Raw genomic sequence first — 6,429 nt, 5'->3', positions numbered from 1 at the left:
TCAACAGCTCATTGTGGATGTAGACCATATACTGGTACAGGGAATTACATGCCAGCACCCATGTGAAAAGAAAAGCCAGAAAAGAAAGAGAAACAGGAGAAATTTGAGGTTAGGTTTGGTCTCATTCTCTCCATGGCCCTTCAATTCAGATGCTTCCTCTCAGGTCCTTTTGAGGGTTCCAACTTTTAGTCTGACTTTCAGGATATAGGATCCTATGGTACCAGTTCAATTTGGGTTCAGTTTTGTGTCCCCTTCCCACCCTTTGCCTTCCTCCAAGCCCTATCCTCCCTATTGTCCAAGCCTCAAGATGCTACTCAGTATATTAGCAACTCATGCTGTTCTAGGTTAGGAGCTGCCAATGAGTGAGATCATGTGATGATAGTCTTTGTGTGATTGTGTGAGTTCACTTAGAATGATCTGTTCCAAGTTCAACCATTTTTCTACAAATTTCAATGTGCCATTCTTTTTTACTGCTAAGTAGAATTCCATCATATACATACATCATATCTTGGTTATCCATTCATCCAATGATGGGCACCTTGATTGATTCCAGTTTTTAGCTATTATGAATTGAGCAGCTATAAACATGGTTGAGAAAATATTTCTGAACTGAGATGTGGAGCTTTTAGGGTAAATGCCCAGTAAGGGAATAACAGGGTCCGTTGGTAATTCTATATTCATCCTTTTCAGGATTCTCCAAATTGATTTCCAGGGTGGTTGTACCTGCTTACATTAACACCAAGAGTGAATGAATGTTCCTATTTTTCCGCAGCCTCACCGACATTTGCTTTCATTTGATTTTTAATGTTTGCTATCCTTACTGGGGTAAGGTGGAATCTCATAGTTGTTTTAATTTTCATTTCCCTAGCAGTTAGGGATGTTGAACATTTCATGATGTGTGTGTGTTAGACACATGCAATTCTTCCTCTGAGAACTACCTATTTAGTTCTCTGTGCTACTTTTGAGTGGGTTATTTGATTTTTTTTTTATTCTTTAGTTATTTGTAGATTCTTGATATTAGGTGTCTATCAGTGGTATAGCTGGCAATGATTTCCTCCCATTCTGTGGGTAATCTATTGGCTCTCCTTATGGTATGTTTGTCTGTGCAAAAGCTTTTTAGTTTCAGGTGATCCCATTGGTTGAGTGCTTGTTAAATTTCCTTGGCTACTGGGGTTTGGTTCAGGAAGTCTTTCCCCAGTCCTATATCATGGAGAGTGCTTCCTATTTTTTCTTCTATTAGTTGAAGAGTTTCAGGTCTTATATTGAGGTCTTTAATCCAATTTGACTTGATTTTTTTTGTATATGGCAAAACGAGTGGGTCTAATTTCATTTTGCTACATATGGTCATCCAATTTGTCCAAAAACAATTGGTGAAGATGCTGTTTTTCTCCAGACTACATTATTGGCACCTTTGTCAAAGGTCAAGTAGCTGTTCTTGCTTGCCCTAAGGTCTGGGTCTTCAATACTGTTCCATTGGTCTATGTTTCTGTCTTTATTCCAGTACCATGCTGTTTTGCCACCATGGCTTTGTTATATAGCTTTTGATAAGGTATGGTGATAGCACCAGAGGTGATTCTTTTGCTGAGGATATGTTTGGACATCCAAGGACTTCTGTGATTCCATATGAGTTTTGATATCATTTTTTTCAGTCTCTGTGAAGGATGATACTGGTATTTTTATTTGTATTGTATTAAACATATATATTGCTTTTGGTAAAATTGCACTTTTCACAATATTAATTCTACATGTCCAAGAGCGTGGGAGGTCTTTCCATTTTCTCAAGTCCTCTTTGATTTCTTTCTTGAGTGTTTTTGTTTTCATTATATAGTTCTTTCAAATCCTTTGTTAGTGTTATTCCAAGGTATTTAAATTTTTTGTTATTGCTATTTAAAATGGGACAGCCTCACTGATTTCTTTCTCTGCAAATTTGTCATTTGCATATAAAAAAGCTACTGATTTTTGTGCATTGATTTTGTATTGTGCCACTTTGCTGAAGGAATTTATCACCTTTAGAAGTTTTGGGATGGATACTTTCATGTCACTTATATATAGGATCATGTAATCTGCATATAGGGCTAACTTGACTTCTTCCTTTACAATTTGAATCCTTTTTTTATTTATTTCTCCTGTCTTATTGTTTGGGCTAGTATTTCCAGTACTATGTTGAAGAGGACGGGTGAGAGTGGGCACCCCTGTGTTTTTCCTGATCTCATTGGGAACTCCTTGGTTTTTCCCCATTAACTATTATTTGGGGTTTAGGAGCTTTATATATAGCCTTTATTGTGTTGAGATATAAACCCTCCATGCCTATTCTTTCCAGTGTTTTGATCATGAGTGGGTACTGTATTTTGTTAAAGTTCTTCTCTGAATCAATTGAGATGATCATGTGGTTCTTATGGTTCAGTTTATTTATGTGGTGTATTATTTTGCCCAACTTCTGTATGTTAAAGCATCCCTGAATCCCTGGGATTAAGCCTATTTGGTCAAAGTGGATAATGCTGTTGATGTGTTGTTCAATTTGGTTTGCAAGAATTTTGCTCAGGATCTTTGCATCTAAGTTCACTAGGGACATAGGCCTATACTTTTGTTTTCCTTGTTGCATCTCTTTTTGGTTTTGGTATTAGGGTGATTCTAGCATCATAAAAAAAGTTGAGGAGGATTCCCTTATCCCTGATTATGCAGAACAGTTTGAGAAAAATTGGTTTCAGATATTCTATGAAGGTTTTATAAAATTCAGCTGAGAAGCCCTCTGGCTTTTTTTTTTTTTTTTTGGGGGGGGGGGCAGGTTTTTGATTACCTTTTCAATCTCCATGGATGTGATAAGTTTGTTTAGGAGATTAATCTGCTCTGAATCTAGGTTTGGTAGGTGGTATATGTCCAGGAATTTATCAATTTCTTCTAGATTATCCAATTTTGTGGTATAGGTTTTGGAATTAAGCCCTCATGATTCTTCCAATTTTCTTGATGTCTATAGTGATCTCTCCTTTTTTCATTTCTGATTTTGTTAATTTGAGACTTCTCTCATTTTTTGCTTGATAAGTTTAGCCAGGGTTTTGTCAATCTTGTTTATTTTTTTTTAAGAGCCAGCTCTTTCTTTCATTGATTTGTTTTCTTAGTTTACAATTCATTAATTTCTACTCTAATCTTGATTATTTCTAATCTTGATTATTTCTTTCCATCTTGAGCACTTTGGGTTGGATTCTTCCTGTTTTACCAGTAATTTTAGGTGGACAGTCAGGTTATTGATTTGTGATCTCTCTGTCTTTGTAATGAAGGCATTTAGTGCTATGAATTTTTCCCTTATGACTGCCTTCATTGAAACCCATAAGTTTTGGTAGGTTGTGTTTGCATTATCATTCAATGCTAGGAATTTTACAATTTCTTTTTGATATGATTTCTTCCACAACACATTTATTGCTTAAAAGGTGTATTCCTTAGTCTCCAGGAGCTCATAGAGTTCTTTATGTGTCTCTTGTTGTTAATTTCTACCTTTAAAGCATTATGACTAACATAATGCAGGAAGTTACTTCAATTTTCCTGACTTTATGAAAGCATGCTTTATGGCATAATATATGGTAAATTTTGGAGAAGGTTCTGTGGGCTTCTGAGAAGAATGTGTATTCTGTAGAGTTCAGGTGTAATGTTCTGTAGACTTCTGTTACGTCTAGTTGATCTATGATGTTGTTGAGATTTGTTATTTCCCTTTTGATTTTCTGTTTGGATGATCTGTCTACTGATGATAGTGGAGTATTGAAGTCTCTGACTATGATGGTATTGGTGTTTATTTCTGTCTTATTGTGTAGTAGATTTTGTTATAAGCTGTGTTGCACCTTTGTTTGCACATATACATCTATGATTGTGATGTACTCATGTTGGATCATTCCCTTCATGAGTCAGAAGTGGCCTTATTTGTCATTTTTTATTTCTTTTGGTTTGAAGTCTATCTTATCAAATATTAATATAGCAACACCTGCCTGTTTTTATTTCCATTTGCTTGGAATATCATTTTCCAACTTGTCACCCTAAGAAGGTATCTATCTTTAGTGGTGAGGTGGGTTTCTTGAAGACAGCAGATATAAGGGTCAAGTTTTTTGATCCATCCTAATAACCTGTGTCTTTTGATGGGTGAGTTAAGATCACTAATATTTAAGGTTATTACTATGAGTAATGAATTAATCTCTGCCATGGTGAGGTGTTTTATTGGATTTGGTGTTTTCTTTTGTTATACACTGTTTTGAGATTGGTTTATTTTGGGTTTTTGTGATCTTCTTCTTGTTGGCTCTTAAGATTTCTTGTTTGTCTGTTCTGTGTGGTGTATTCCCTCAAGTATTCTCTGTAGGTTTGGCTTTGTGTTCAAATAATCATAGAGTTGACTTTATTCATGGAAAGTTTTTCTTTCACCATATACTATGAGGGATACTTCTGCTGGGTAAAATTGCTTGGGTTGGGAGCCATAGTTTTTCAGACTTTGAAGTCTTCCATTCCATGACCTTCTAGCTTTCAGAGTTTCCATTGAGAAATCTGATGTTATTCTAATGGGATTGCATATTGTGAATTGCTTCTCTTTTGCTGCTTTCAAGACTCTTTGTTTTCATTGTTAAAAGTTTTAACTAGCTAGTCATGGTGGCAAATGCCTTTAATCCTAGTACTTAGGAGGCAGAGGTAGGAAGATCACCATAAGTTCATGGTCACCCTGAGTATACACAGTGATTTCCAGGTCAGCCTGGACTAGAGTGAAACCCTATCTCAAACCCCCCTCTAAAAAATGTTGTAATTCTGATGTCTTGGACAGTTTCTTCTTTGGTCCTGCATGTTTGCTGTTCTGGGGCTTCTTGTATCTGGAGAGGCCTCTCTTTTGCAAGATTTGGAAAATTTTCTTCAATAATTTTGTTGAGTATGTTCTTTATGCCTATGGTCTGTATTTCCTCTCCTTCTGGTGTACCCATGATCCAGATGTTTGGTTGTTTTAGGGTGTCCCACAGTTCCCTCATATTCTGTTCACTTTATTTCTTAACTTAGAAAAGTTTTTGGCCTCCCTATCAATTTCTTCTGTCTTATCTCCCAGGTCAGAAGTTCTGTCTTCCACATGAGTAACTCTGTTGGTGAGTGGTTCTAGAGAGGTTTTTATAATTTCTATTTGATTTTTGTTTTCTGTTGTGTTATTTTGTATCTTGTCCATGTCTTTTTTGGGGGTAAGATTTCAATTCAAGTTCTGATTTTCTTGATGGTTCCTGTAGTTCATTCTTGCATTTGATCAAGGTTTCATTAAGCTTAATCAGCCGGTTGTTGAGGTCTTCCATTTCTTGACTTACCTTCAAATTATTCATATCTCTTTGAAGGGTTATAACATTTTCTTCAATTATGTTAAGCCTACTTTCAAAGGTTGAATGTTCTAGGAGATTAGTCTGTTCAATTTCATTGATATGATTGTTTATTCTTTCATAGTTTGCTTCAAGTTCAGCAATTATTATTATTTTTGATCAGGGTCACATTGATTGCTGTATTTCTATTTTGGGAATGAATTTCTGTTGATTTCTCAATGATTGCACTGGAGGCTTCCATAGTAGGATTGGTATCTTTAATGGAGATCTCTCAGTTTTCTGACTTTTGTTGGCTCTTCTGTGTAGTTGTCTACCCATTTTAGGAAGACTCTTTATTTTATTGAGGAACTTCAAGTTAAATCTTTCTCTTTCCTCCGTTGTGTAGATGGTATGTGTGTTGGGTGGGGGTTGTCTCATGTCTTTAGGCACCAGGCTGCTGATGTTGAAGGTGGGTGTGATGATCTACAAACTTCTCTTTCTGCTGTCTTAAAGGTCTTTTTGTTTTGTATACTGAAGTCCCACACTAAGGTCTCTCACCTGATTCTTACCTCTTATTAAGGTTGTTTGGAAGATGAAAAGCTATTCAACTTGGTGTGTCTGAGGACTTCACCAAAGGCTCTTGCTCTGCCTCATAAATTATATAGTTTGTGAAGATAATAATGAATGTAGATAAACATATATAGTTAATTTTTTTTCACTTATCACTGAGTTGATTCTCTGGCATATAAATTTGGTCGTTACTAATAAATATTGCACTGCTTTCATATTTATCTTTCAGTTTTTGTTTATATTGTTTCCATATTGATTATGTTGATTAGACAATCAGACTCTTTTGTCCATAGAACATGCCTTTTCTGAAATCATTGTCATCCTATGGATACTTGCTAAAGAGTTTTTTTTCTTTTCATTAAGTGAACTTTTTTTTGCCATACTCAGTCAGCTGTTCATTGCTCCTCTTCAGGTTTAGTTTTCTTTTTTACCTTTATGAAACTTGATTTCTCTTAATTTTTTCTTTATGATATTTGAAATATATTTTGAGATATTTTATAAATGAGACATTTTATAAAACATGCTATCATTCTTGCAGTAAAAACCATTTTAAGAAAAG

Source organism: Jaculus jaculus, chromosome 7 (assembly GCF_020740685.1).
Source record: "Jaculus jaculus isolate mJacJac1 chromosome 7, mJacJac1.mat.Y.cur, whole genome shotgun sequence".
NCBI lineage: Eukaryota > Metazoa > Chordata > Mammalia > Rodentia > Dipodidae > Jaculus > Jaculus jaculus.
This window is presented reverse-complemented; position numbering follows the sequence as displayed.